The sequence below is a fragment of the Haliaeetus leucocephalus genome, unplaced genomic scaffold (genome assembly GCF_000737465.1).
Source record: "Haliaeetus leucocephalus isolate CR32 unplaced genomic scaffold, Haliaeetus_leucocephalus-4.0 Scaffold2, whole genome shotgun sequence".
NCBI lineage: Eukaryota > Metazoa > Chordata > Aves > Accipitriformes > Accipitridae > Haliaeetus > Haliaeetus leucocephalus.
The window spans coordinates 8,529,699-8,543,115 of NW_010972438.1; positions in this window are offsets into that span (position 1 = coordinate 8,529,699).

Sequence of the window (13,417 nt, forward strand, 5' to 3'; positions counted from 1 at the left end):
AGCTGCCTTCGTTATCCTCGTAACCTGTCTCCCGGGGGGGGGGGCTGTTTTTTTTAAACAACAGCTTTTTTGTTTGTTTGTTTTGCCTCAACTTCGGGATGACGTCGAGCGGCGTTAAAAGTGAGGGTTAAAGGATGCTTTCGTGCCTGAAAACTCTTCGCGACAAAGTTTAAGCTTTGCAAAATCAAGTTATTTGATTTAAAAAAATAAGTCTGGGTTTAGAATCCGTTTATTGCAGGGTTTTCTCTCCAATCGACTAAAATGTTCAAGTAGCAATCTCAAACTCGCAGGCCATGATCTGCGAAGATTTCTGGCCACGCTCGATGCCACTGTCATAATAACATCCTCGATGAACAGGCAAAAACATACATAAATCTTATCTTCTATAGGTACTCAGCCCACGCGTAAGCTCGAGAGCATGGGACTCGCGCCGTCAGCGCAACCGCTCGCAGATCCCATACGTGTATTTGCAAAACTAGACAGCAGAAATCAAAACTGTAAATAAATTTGTTCAGACCACGCGGTCCCAGTCCTGCAGAGGTGTATATACGTGCGGGCTTACCTAAGGCTTCGCTATTTTCATTTAAAGTGTGGAACTATACAAGCTATAGATGTTTCTTTCCAAATTTATGCATATAAAAGATGTATAAATACAAGCTCATCAGACAATCGTCATATGAGATGGGATAGGTTGTAATTATAATAGTTTCAGCGTTCCACCCAACTGATAATTTATGTCACACTGAGAATGCATCTTGTAAAATTGTAGATCTAATACAGGACAGCTAGTGAGACTTTTCTCTCCTCTTGATCACTGCAAGTCTAACTTAACTCCTTAATAAAAGGCAAGCACCACAAGATTTAGATAAAGAGAGCAACAATGACTTCTGCTGCAGACAGTTGTAGCAGGATTAATTAACAAAGGCTATCAACTTCTTGAGCTGGGCCCTGATCTTTCAGACGGTTACACTTGCTCTTAACTGTACTGTAGCTTCCCAAAACAGTGAAATAACTCATCTTAGTCTGTGCATGAGTAAAGGTGTTTATGGAACCAGCGTCTGAAGATAAATGATGAATGGAGGGCATTATTGTTTGATTAATTATCAAACAGTATACTTTAAAATACAGAAAGCTACTTCTAATTAAAGCTAAGAACATCACTGGAAGAAAAATGTCAGTCAGGTGCTAAAGAATTTCTGAACAGAACCTAAGCTTTTTTTGTGGTGTAGAAGCCAGACAGGAAAAAAAAAATTTATGACTGATTTCTTTCAAGCTTAGTTCTTCGAGTACTCCACAAATGGAGTCCATAGCTGAATTCAGACTCCAGCCATAGGATAAGGCAAGTTACAGACAGAACAACATTCTCTGTGTCAAATATTCTGCTTTATATTACAAACTTCATGCATACAGCTCTCCTTTGTTCTGGAGAAGGCTGTCAGAAAGCCGCCTCAGCTGCAGTTTGAAAAAGAATCCTCCATACATCCGACTGTCTATCAAATTCGTAAAGGCTTTTTCTATTATTTATTTTACTTAGATCATAAAGCAAATGTAGTGATGGGTGACCAAACAGAGCCATAGAACACCATCATCTACCTTTTAATAGTGACAGATTTTACCATGGAATATCAATTTAATGTTCACACATCACACGATTCTTTTCTTTAAATATTACTGATGTACATATGTCAAATTATGCAAAAGTAAAATGGCTTAATTTGGCAAAACTACGTTGATTAGCTAGCTACTTTAACAAGCCAATATATTACTGAATTTTCAGTTTCTAAGGTTGATACTCATCAAGTTACTCAAAAGCGCCTCTTGCTTTAAAAGTGCCAGCCAAACAGGTAAAGCACACATCACTTTTTTCATACAGCTTTATCCCCTTTCTTGCTCGTTTTTGCTCTTTCAAACTGGTTGTTGCGTTTTTTCCCCTCCCTCTTTCAGAGCTTTTCTTTCTTTCCTATATAGTCCCACTCAAGATCTAATTCTGCAGTCTGGGCCTCAGGCTGTCCTTTAGTAAACCGTCTTCCTCTAGTAAGGTATTTTCCCACTGTGTCGTGAATACATCAGTATTCCAGTAGAGGGAGGAAAGTGGCAGCAGAAAGATCAGTTCATCAGTTCAATGCACAAGGCCGATTAGTCAGAGAGCAGGAATAGGGGCAGGTGAAAAACTAATATTACAAGGACTGGAGGTGGAGAGAATTTTCTTTTCCCACTAGGTCGAAATATGTGTTTGGGTTTTTTTAAGCACACAAGTTCAATTCTCTTAAATTGTTTCCATAGTGCTATACATGCATGCATTGATGATTTTAGGGAAAAATAGGGGAAACCCTGAAAATCCATCATGTTAGAAGGAGATCAGAATTGAAAACACATGTACAAGCTGTAGACTTTGAACAGAGGTGACTATTACAAATCCGAGACATCCAGGTCAGGAATATGGTCATCCAAAGCTCCCCTGGCAATCAGCGGAGAGCCGGGGATACTTTTGGGATCAATTTGGTCCCTCCTGGTCCAAAGCAATTTTTGAAGAAGCCCTTCTCTTCCCACTGACCACGGAAGTAGTCAAGGATGACCATACACATAAATTAGGCACCTGCATTAGGCACCCAGAATTAAGTGGGATGAATCTAGTCAGGAGCTGGCAGAACACACAAGTGTGGAAGGCACTGCCTAGAAGCCAATGCTCCTTTAAGAGAACAAAAACGGGCCCAGAAATGCTACCAGTTCAAAGGGCTTAACTGAGGAATCTTAACCGAGGAAGCAAAATAGCCGAAGAAGTAGCACTGGGACTGAGACAGTGTGTGAATAACCACAGACTGCTCGTACATGTGAATGAGAACAGGTACTCAGAGAACTGAGAGAACAAACAAAGTAAAGCTGGGATACAAAGTGGAGAAGGAAAAATGTGAGGCAGGAAACAGCGGATGATGCAGAGAAAACAGCCAAATAATGGGATGAAGAAAGCATAAACAAACAAACAAAAAATGTAACACAGACTGCAAAAGGAAAGAAAGAAAGGAGTCAAGAAAGAGGAAACAAAACATACAAAAAAGGATAACCCACAGTTTTAAAGCTCACTAAATAGATTTAATAATGTATTACACATGGTTGGCGATACTATGATTAAATGTGTGCCTGCAAACAGCATGCAACTGCTTAAAACTGCAGAGGATGGTTATTTTGCGGCATGACACTGCAGGCATTTTTTCACCTGTACCGGCAGGTTTCATTCTTTTGCCAGGTGGTCCGGGAAAGCTGTTCAAACAGGGAACACCTACCTCAGCTGTTCAGTTAGAATCTGTAAGACAGCCTCCGTACAGAACCTGAGATATAATAACTCTTAACTGGAATGAAGAAGGAAGGATGAGTCTGCGGCCAAACTCTTTTAAGAACAGAAGTACAGTGATATGATTCACCAATCATCTTCTGCAATGAAAGTGAAAGGATACAAGAACTGAAGTGTGAAGGGAAAGACAGGGAGAACCTACAAGGGTGTCACTTTATCAGTACTCGAAGAAAGAAAAATAGTGAATTCACAAAAAAGTCTGTCAAGGAAAAGATGTGAGGGGCATTACAGCATTAGAGGAAATCAAATAAGTTAACTCTAGCCAAAAGGTATGAAATTATTAAGAAGGGCTTAAAAACTAAGAACAAATATTATTAGTGAAAACTTGCTGGTAGATGAGATTCAGGATGAAATGACAACTCAAGTAGCTGATATGCTGAAGTGAAGTCCTGACCCTCCCATCAGCTCCTGCTGACAGCAGTAGAACTGGGAGTACCTTTTGTGCATTTTAAGATATGTCTCCAGTATGAGAAGAATGTAATTGGGCAAGTACAGAAGCAAGAGATAAAAAGTTCATATGAATCAGGACGTCCAGATGATGAGAGAACTATCCAGCCATAACAAAACAGACCATTTCATTTTAAGCCCCACTATGGAAAAATATTAGTACATTAAGAAAAACGCATTATGGTAATCTGTAGTTCACTCTCCCCTCCAGTGAAATCAAGCAACTTCTCCCTTTATAACTATACACAGGACTGTGATCCTGCAGAATAATAATCATGAGCAGCACACAATAAAAAATTATACAACAAACCATGCCAGTCTATTATCCTTTTTCCCACAGATCCTGGGAACAGGTTGATGTGTATAATTTTATTTATGAGTAACACTTCAAAGGGGGAGCCGAAGATGCTCAGAAGTGCTGGTATACAGCTACATTAAATACTGGAATATGAAATTATTGTGGATACCTGCTATAAACCACCTGTACCAGGGCAAAGAACAATATTGTTAAGATTAGAAGACTAACTTAAAGTATCCTTTTCTGAGTAGAAGGCATGGGGGAATGGAGGCTAATAAATATAAGTAAATCTGCCAAGAATTCTGGATTAGGATGAGGATGCAATAGATGCCCCTATACGTTTATCCAAACATCACAATGACTATACTGATGACAGTATAACATTTTTACACCCAAATTATAAGCCAATGTCATTTCCATGTGTTAATAAAGTACACAGTACCTAGCAAAACATTGCAACCACCTCCTTCTTTGCTTTATTATATGTAAGTCAAATTTCTGCAAGAATTGACGACAGTGATCTAAAGCACAATAAGGAGCATAAGGAATACAGGAACACAGATCTTTGCCCTGCTTAGACATCACTAAGTACTGTCAGTTCTTGAAGAGAATTTTACAGAGAAAACACTGAATAGTGACACAAAGTTTTCAAGTGTTAAAGGTAAATAGGTAAAACTACACAAAATACATCCAGTTAATGATCTGGAAATCAGACTAACATTTATTAATTTTACATAAGGTATTGAAATCACCTTTTGAATTTGGAAATGTTAAAACAATTTCAGCAACCTAACTATGCAGATGAATCATTTTAATCAGAGGAATCAGAAATGGGTATGACCTTTTAAATTCTCATCTATACACAGAGAATATGATATTAAAATTTAGAATGATTAAAATACACAGCTGTTCAGGTCAATTGTAACAAAACATTAGTGCTGAATTTCCATTTATTGAAATCAAAGCACTTAATGGGAACAGTTTGATAGCAACGATCTTCTGATGGCACCTAACTACCACGCAAGGTTTCGTAACCCTGCCTGGTTTCTTGCCAGCTTGTTTACATGGCTCCTTGGCAATCCATTGAGGCAGAACACTCTGGGTCCAAGCACAGACCACAGGGCCCAAGAGTTCCTTGAGACAACAATGATGCCTACCTATGATGTGAAGCTGCCCGAGTCCTCATACCCTCAGAAGCTTGACATGCTGATTAACATCAAATCAAGGATCCTGAGAACCCTGGCACAAGCAAATTTAAATTTATACCATTCTTCTCAGGTTTGATTGCTGCTTCCTGGTGCTACCTGCACTGACCACATGCTTACCAAGTTAGCAACAAAATATCATACAAATTGAACATGGACAGGTCTACAGGACCTGACAGGATGCATGCAAGGGTTCTAAAAGAGTTAGTTTGAAAAGTCATGGATGTGAACCATGAGATTGCTGGCAAACTGGCTGAACTGCTGTGCTCAAAGGGTGGTAATGGCTCAAAATCAAACTGGCAATCAGTCACAACGGAGTTCCTTGGGGGTCAATACCAGGCTCAATCCTATTCACTATCTTTTAAAATGATCTGAATGATGGGAATAAATGGATCCTCACCAAGTCTGCAGATGACACGAAACCTGGAAGACCCATAGATACACCCGAAGGAAGTGTCACTATATACAGAGACTCTGACAGGCTAGAAGACTGGGCCAGTTCAAGAGACACATTAAAAACTGGACAGGGTCCAGCAGAGGGCCAACAAAGTGATTAGAAGGTTGGAAAACTTACTGAAGAAATGCTAAGGAATTGGGTTTGCTCAGCCTAAAGAAGAGAAGGCTCAGGTGGGATGTAATCACAGTCTTCCAATAAGTAAAAGATAATTCTAGAGAAGATGGAGGTACTCTCTTCACAAGAAACACAGTGACAGGGCAAGAGGCAACAGGCACAAGTTGCTTCAGAAGTTCTGTCTGGATACAAGAAAAAAATATTCACTGTGAGAACAATTAAATATTGGAACAGGTTGCCCAGAGAAATGGTGGACTTTCCCTTGCTGGAAATATTTAACACTTGGCTTGACCAGGCCTCAGATAACCTGCTTTCAACAGAAGATTGGACCAGATGATGTCTAGAGGATTCTTCCAATCTAGACCTTCCTGTGATTATATGGAAATCTGATAGCTGTTGTGGCCCTATTTAGTGACGAGGAGCAAGGAAGTAGATAAGAACAATGCCAATTTTTGCAACGCCAGGCACTGTGGGTTCACTAATATAGCCAATTCTCAGGCTACTGGAAAATCCAGGGAAGCATTTTGTTATAGAAACTTCAGATACTACAGCTTCCAATGTTACATACTGCAGGAGCCATGCCATGACAAACATTCCTCGCTCTTCCTGAGCCCAGGTTAGCTCTGCCACTAAGTTCTGCAGACCAGCTCCATGCTAACTGTAATGGCCCTTTCTGCTGCAATCTATTTTTAAATATATTAAAAGATGATTTGCACAGCAAATACTAGCCAGGCTATAACAGACTAGATTCTTCAAGTCTGTGCATAAGAAAAATGCAAACTTAGAGTGAAGTCTTTTCTTTTGTGATGTCAAGCAAAAATATACAAAATGGTGAAATGCACATGATGATAAAGAACAGAGATAAATGTAAGGGAAACCGAGAAACAGATATTGTTTCAATGAATTAGCAGTACCTGATAAAATAATCTGCACTAGCAGCTTTTTAGCCAAAATTTCAATTTATTATCATCACTTTCTCTTTTTCCTAATGTTCTGCCAGGAACACTAGTCATGGATAATAACCCCACTGTGTTAGGCAACTGTGCAGTCTTTACCTCAGTTTACAATTCTACTTTCTGAACTTGTAAGATAACAAAACTGATGCAGCTGGTAGGCTATGGTATATACCAGAGCCTAACAGCCTCCAAATGCTTTAAAGTATCATGAAAACGTGGAAATAGACAAAAATAATTATTCAGAAAAAGAAGTTTACTTCTTCTAAAATATAATAAATAAATTAAAAATATTGCTTGTCACATCTTACTAGTTCAAATCACTTCATCTAAGTGACTGGGAGATATAATCCAACTTACTTTTATCTTTTTACATTTGACTGTTCCATGTATTGAAATCCCTTTAAGTTGATTGTAAAGTCGCTTTACTTCCCACTGAAACATATATTAAACACCTGCATTTTAAAAAAAAAAAAGTCTCCCCACTGCATCTGGTAACACTTCAGACTTGCTTTGCAACCCTGCTAATATCCTGTTCTCCACGCTTCTCACATCTAAAGTATGTGAATATTATGCTTAAGGAAAATATTTGGGTAAGCATGTCACAGTACCTTGAAAGTATGGTGAATCGCTGGGTTGATTTATCAATTGATCTTCATCTGTTCAGATTTTGGAAGCTTTCTCTAACTTGTACCTGATTAATTCTGAAAGAAAACAAAAAGAGTACAGCAGTAAGACATTCGAAACCTTATCTCCATTTAATAATTATAAATGTATCTATTTAAAAACTAATACGAAGCATTTTATCAATTTTACAAATACAGTTTCTGCAATGGATTTAAAATTGAAAGGTAAGCAGAGAGCTGTTATGGACTCTTATGTACAGAGCAGCTCTTTAAATGGCAGCCTGACATTACCAGAAAGGTATGCATTGGATGAAATCTCAATCTTCAGCCCAGTTACTGCACTTACATCGACTATTACTGACCAGATTTCCAAGCAGACGGTTGCGTCTGTATCACAAGCTGGTAACACAACAGCGCTGGATTTCCTGCACAGGATTTTTCTAGAATATAGCACAACTCCAACAACAGGGGCTCCTGGTACGCAGTCATTGACATTTTTACCACCATGTCATAGAACATGGATAGCTAAAAATGATCCCTCACGTAATAGTTATTAGTGACTATTACTGTATCGCTGATGAAGAATTTAACAAAAATTAACAGAGATGTACAGATTGAGGCCTTTCCCACAAAAGGAACTTTTATCATATCAAGCTCAGGTTTTTAAAATCCTTTCATTCAGTGCTTATAAACTTACTGTTTATATAAATCAAATTTAAGCCCAGTTTGCTTTGGTTTAACATGAACCAATGCCTAATTGGTTAAAGCTACACCAAAGCCCTGTTAAAAAAAATTTCAACCATCCTTGTGCACAGGTTATATTAAAGATCAAACAACTGATTTTTATAAGTGCTTTGAAATTAAACTGGTGATTTTTTTTCATCTACTAAAAAGTCATGAAGCTAGATATAAATAAGCCAATCTAGCACTGGGACCGGGTGACACTTCAGAGAAAACTATTTTTTTCCCCTCCAAGGATTAAAGTCCAGACAAGAGGAATGCAGTCCAAGAGGGCATCCAAGCCGTCCCACAGGCTGTAGGGCTCTGCCCCACTGGAAGGTGCAGAACGAAGCTTTTCCTGGCTTCTGCTGCTCCTCTGGGAAGCTGTCTGCAAACTGAGCTCATGTCTTTAAAGTCTTCTTACGCAGTGAGGATAAACCCCTTTTTTTTCTTTTCTTTTAAACTGCAGCTTAGCAGCTGACACTATCTTGACTGAGATCAGCTACAGATATATTTACTATTTCTAAGCTTTACTCTGCTCAGTGACATACTTGATCCTAAGAAGCACATCCGAGCTTAATTGTATTCTAGTTACTCCATAAATCCAAAATTTTCTTGTCTTCAGTGGACAACACTTGAGAGCAAGTCCAGTATTATTTTCTCTCTCTCCTCTGCAGTCATTGCTCTGCCTTATGGTTAATAAAACTGATGGTTAACAAATTTCTACACTAGTCAAAGTCTCAGAAAACATTGTATTTCCTTGTTACACGTACAGATCTCATTGAATACTACAGTATAAAACTTTCTCTTCAACTCTTGCTGCTGCTTACTGGGAAAGGCAATGTACTGCTTGTTAAAAATCCTTTTTCTCCTTTGTTTGTTTAGGACAGGAGACTGAATTCTGTCTGAGATGGACCATCCCCTTCACAGATCATTCAATGTTCATCCTCAAAGTCCCGATCTCTTCAAGCATATATATGACATCCCTGCTGTGGAGATAACTCACTCCTTCATCTCTACCCCAATTTCTTTAGGGGATATGAGAGTTCTACGTGCAAAACGCTCTTTCTTTTATCCTGACGTAAATGTTGTTTGTTACATAAAAAGCAAGTTCCATTGCTTCATGCAGAAATGAAAACAAAAACTACTTATAAACCAGAAGACGTCTCCAAAGACTTAAAAATCTAGAAATAAGGCAATAAGTGGTAAGTACAAAAACCGGACCAGAAGAGGGTGAAGGAAGTATCAGCAAAACTTTTATTCCTATATAGGAGAGATCAGAGCGTACTATGTCACCACCTGTGAATTTTGCTGTAGGGATTACATCTGGAGCTGAGTCTGAAGGAAGTTAAGAGAATAAGTTTCAAAAGAGTAAAGTGACAGCTTAACGACCCTTTAAAGAGAACTCTTTCACTGGATAATGGGTGGCAAAGAACAGGAATGATTCTTGTTGAGAATTTACAGCAGGTCAATTACAACCACAACTGTCAGCAAAGAGTAATGCAAGGAAGCGATCGGATGATTGAGAATAAGTCAGGAGGAGCTCTCTCTCCAGAAGGTAAGCACTTTGGTAGCCTGGAAAAGAGAGCGCTAGTTCAAAGATGGAAAGATGACAAAAATAGTCAAAGCAGCAATCCAAGAAAACGGAAAAAGGCCTGCATTTTCAAACCAGCGAAGCAGACTTGGCATTATGTCACTCTCGATGCCTGACTATAAAGGAAACTTGGTTGCTATTTAATACTTCGAGAAGTTACTGATACGCAAGACAGGAAACCACAGCCTGGCAGAGCAAAAGCTCTATCTCAGTCAAAATTGTATCTACATAGACTTATATAATAAAGGCATAGTTATGATGACTAATGTGTATTATCCATTTAAGGGAAACATACTTACATGAAAATTATAATTACAAAGCAACTCATTAAAATACAGGAAACGTAAATGTATGTGATAAAGCATCCCTAACTTTTGAAAGTATCAAAACTAATGCCTCAGCTAACAAAACTCCTTTAACTTTTCAGCTGTCAGAAATAGGCACCAAAGAACATGCCTAAACTTTAGAACATTCTTTCTCCTTTGTTATCTACTAAAATCCAAATCTAAGATAAAATATAATGCCTACATTTATATAAACAAAGATTTGGGCATGCTAGGTATAATCACCCCAACACTGGGCTCCATTTAGACATTTTGTTTATGGGGATAACCTAAGGAGGTCTTATTCTGCCCCTTGGAAAACTGGGTGCAGGAGGAGTGTGTTGAAGGAACACGAGCTGGCTGGCAGAAGGCTAAGGGCTGCTAGTTAGAGTAAATCAGAGCAATTCTCAGGCTGATCTCATTTGCACTGGAGATTGACTCAGGACCCGCCAACTACAGCATCTCAGGGGGTCAAAGGTGGTCTAAGAACTCTAAGCTCTACCAATACATAATTGGCCCTCCTATTCTCTTTGGGAGACACAATTCTCTACATCTTCACAGATTAAAAAATAAATACCAGCTACACACTTCAAACAGATTAGATACCAAACTTCTGTAAATACCAATTACAAAATTGCAGCATCTCAAGATTTCACATAGCTCCTACATATACCAATATAAAATATTTCTCAGAATTACCCAAATATTTACTATTATTTGTGCAAACACAAATGCAACAGAATATTCGGTGCAAAATATAATAACAATATGAGTTATTTTGAAACTGTTCCAAACATGCATAGGTATCTTCATAGATAATGAGAAGGGCCAAACTTAAATAACTAGTATCTTAGTTGCTAAATAACTAGTATCTTAGTCAACGGAGAAGCAACACCACCTTTTGGATAATTCTAAATAAACTGATAAAAACTGCAGAATAATTATGCCTGGCAAAGTGCACTTGAGGGGTCTTAGCTTTGACTACTATCATTTTCCTTTGTCTAATGGCAACAGGAGAAGATCTGCACTCCTTATTTTGCTCAACAAACCATGTTATCACTAATTTTAGCTTTATCTTCCAACAATTTCTGTTTTAACTAGAAGTCTTCTTTAGCAGTAAGATTTGCAAAGTCACAAGAAGCCTTTGCATATTGCACTTCAACTGTTTAAGTACAACCACACAAAGCATAGAACAGACAGGTTAAAAAAATACTTGCTTTCAGAAATAATGAAAGATATTCTATAAGTGAGTATCTTGTCTTATATTTCAAAACACCTGCATCTTGCAGTATGATTTATACCACCATTTGAAAGTTCAATCCATAAAACACATTAGCTTACTGCATATAAGATAAATAAGGACAGTTGAAATTATATTTATACATTCCTTTAAAAATGGTATTTATATACAACTGTAGAGAAGAAAAAGATATGTTCTGCATTTTATGCCATAGGAACGTTTCATACCAATTACAACTTGTATTACATCAGAAACACAAACAACAAAAGACTGGTAGCAAGCAGTAAGACACTGGACATCAGGATTTTCCATTTTTTTAAATAAATAACACCCCGATTGGCTCATTTAAAAGGGTGCATGAAGTAAAACAGTAATGTTAAAACGAATATACAAACGTGTAAAATAAACATAATTTTCAAGACAGAAAGGCACAGCTAATCAAGACAATGCAGAGTACATGATTAACATGATTTGCAAAATTTATTACTAAGCTTCTCTGTTAAAGGTAATATTATTCAAACTACACCATCACAGTTATTGCAGATTAAAGATTTCAAATTAGCTCCCCATGTATATCATTATTGTGAGTGGTTGCATTTTATCTGTCTAATTTTAAATTACTGCAGGCAGATGAAAGTCATCTTAAAATCTGACTCATAATTTAGGTACCATACCACTAACCTTAACAGAGATGCTGGCTCTTACACAGGTACAACACTATTCTCAATGTAAACAAAGGACACTGGCATGCACCCCAGGCTAAGGATGTCAGCATTTTTCAAACACCTTTCTGACTGTTCCATTTTATGGTGATGCAATATGACCTACATTTTCAATGGCCAAAGAGAGACAGAGAGACAGAAAGGGAGGAGATAGAGAAAAGAAAGACAGACAGACCTTTGCTGTCCTTATCCTCCATTAACTACAGCTTTAACTGTCCCTCACGGAGATGGTAATGGGCAAGAATAAAAGCAGAATAACCTTACAGTAAATTCTGAATGAGAAGCTGAAAGATAGGCTAGTATAAGAAATAGCAAGATATTTTTTTTTCTACAATTCTGTGAACAAGTACATAGTAATACCCTCAACAGGAAAGAACAGTAGAATCAATAATTTTATAATCAGTTGGCAGTACAAAGCTGTCTGTAATACAGATGCTTATTTTACCACCTTATATTTCCCATCATGTTCCTACCGCTTCATTTCTGTGTATTCCCTTTAGATCTCAAAATGAAACACAAAATAATCCACATCATTATCGTCATTTTTACAGACAGAGAAATTGAGGAAGAAGGAGTGATTTGCCCACAGTTACTTACCAGGCCCAAGGCAGGGTTACGAACAGAAAGCATCACTCTTCATTATCTCTGCACTGTGCAATCTATTAGGGACTGTGATACCTGTCATCCTAATACATAATCTTGACATAATACCCAAATTATCTCTATCTTGTCTTTCTTGCACATGAACTTCACATAGAAAACTGTACTAGATTACTGCTAACTCTCAGAAAGCTTTCAGTCACAAACGATACACCAGATTTCTCAAATTGGCTCTGGAAATGCACTTGACTGTTAATTTTAAAACTCGGCATAAAATGCCCGTGAGTATTTTTCACTATAAACATGTAAAAATAAAGACCTAATTAAAGCTTTCATTGATTTTTCATTCTTCTGCAACTAAGGCACCTTTTCTTTCAAAAATCAGCAGTTTTCCACAGTTAAACTAGTACATTAAGAAATGAAAAGCTTGTTGCTAGGGTTCTATTGTGCAAAAATCAAGATCATCTGATTTTCAGTTACTCTTTTTTAGTGCAAAAAAATGTCTTGCAGAATATTTTCAAAGCCCTTGCAGGATCACAGCCCCTTTACTAAAGCTGGTAGTTAATACAACAAGCAATGTAACAGTAAATCATTTTCATATTATTGAAACTGAAGGCCAAGACTTGATCTTAAGTGTACCTCTGTAAATCCAGAGTGGCTCCAGCACTTTCCGAAGAGTTTCTTGGGATTTGCACATACATAAACAAGACTGTAATTTGGCACTGCGTTTGAAACCAGAGATCAATAAAATATATAGATTAATCCCTGG